General features: G+C 44.4%; 1 non-coding gene across 1 annotated transcript; it reads right to left on the reverse strand.

Moving 5' to 3' along the window:
* Positions 1 to 980: 980 nt before the first annotated feature.
* LOC126070738 (U6 spliceosomal RNA) lies at positions 981 to 1,084 on the reverse strand. Its single transcript, XR_007516263.1, has one exon. It is a non-coding gene; the product is annotated as a U6 spliceosomal RNA (small nuclear RNA).
* Positions 1,085 to 1,380: the final 296 nt, after the last annotated feature.

The raw sequence follows: 1,380 nt of genomic DNA on the forward strand, positions 1-1,380 counted from the left end.
CAAGTGTCTATGAGGAAAATGCGTCTCTGTTCCCTAGAGCGTTCTGGTGGGTGGGCTCTGTAGAGGGATGATGGGCACCCAAAGTTTTTGTTGTAAGGACTGGGAGGTACCAGTTTTCCCTGGACCCCTGTCGTGTGTGGCTGTGCGACCTGAGTGGAGCCACCGGTACTTAGGTCCCTGTTGTGGGTAGGTGAGGACCTTATTTAATAGGCAAAGGAATGTCAAATGTCAAACACCCACCTCTCCACCTCATGGCTGAAATGGTTGGAGTTTGCCAACAAGGGCCTATTCTCCTGAAATAGGCCCACACAGGTCCGTGCAGAAGGGAAAGGTGCTCAAGGTCCACGGACAGTTTATGCCTGGATAGGAGCCACTTCTGTCCTGAGCTCCCCCAGTTAATGGAGCTAGCAGATTATCTTTTCCCTCCAGTTGCAAATTTTTTCCTTCCCCAAGGCTGGGAGGATGGCTCTAGGTGCTCACCAGGGTCTATCTCAGGCCTAGGGATTCAGCCGCTGAAGCCGACTTGGGGGGAGGCTCAGTAAAATATACGCAAGTAATTAGCTTTTGCTGGGAGCACGCAGCTCTCCTCAGGCTCCGGAGGTGTGAGTGGGCTGTGTGGCTGGCTGCTTTTCCCTGAGGAAACTGTGGCGGAACGTTAGTACCAGCCCACTGCCGCCGCCGCTCTGGGAATGGTTCCTCACGATTCAGGTCCAGTAACTTCTCTCCACTTCTGAATGGTCACTTCCTTCCCCTCCTTCTCAGTTCATTGTCTACCTTGCCTTTGATGCTCAGGGCTCCCAGCTTGTCACAAATATACTCTTTTCACTTGTTTTTTGGGGTCTTTGTTGTAAAGAGGGCTCCATGGAAGCGTCTGTCTATTCTGCCATCTTGGCTCCACCTCCTATAAATTTCTGTATAAGAAATTAACTTGAGCTGTAAACTTTTATCTAAAGCATGATAAAATAATAAAAATAATATATAAAAATATGGAATGCTTCATGGATTTGTGTGTCATTCTTTTTTGGGGACAATACTGATCTTTTCTGTATCATTCCACTTTAATATATGCATGGCTTAAGGGAGCACTCTCTCTATTTTTAAATTTAACTTGTGTTTCATTTCTGTAAAACATATACAGATGCTAGGAACTTGTTAAACTTAAATTGTAATAGCCACAACTCATACAGGCCCTTCTTTCTCATAATTTGTTTTGGCATAGCATGAAATAATTAACTAGGGGGATATGGACAATTTGGAAGTCAAAACTCTCCACGAGATGGAAGGTATGCTTTTTGTATGTTTTTATTTTTTGTTGATAAAAATGAGGGTTTTAAATTGTCAAGGTACGAATAGAATGTCAACCTTCATTTCACAATTTTT

The sequence above is a fragment of the Elephas maximus genome, chromosome 2 (genome assembly GCF_024166365.1).
Source record: "Elephas maximus indicus isolate mEleMax1 chromosome 2, mEleMax1 primary haplotype, whole genome shotgun sequence".
Taxonomy (NCBI): Eukaryota; Metazoa; Chordata; class Mammalia; order Proboscidea; family Elephantidae; genus Elephas; species Elephas maximus.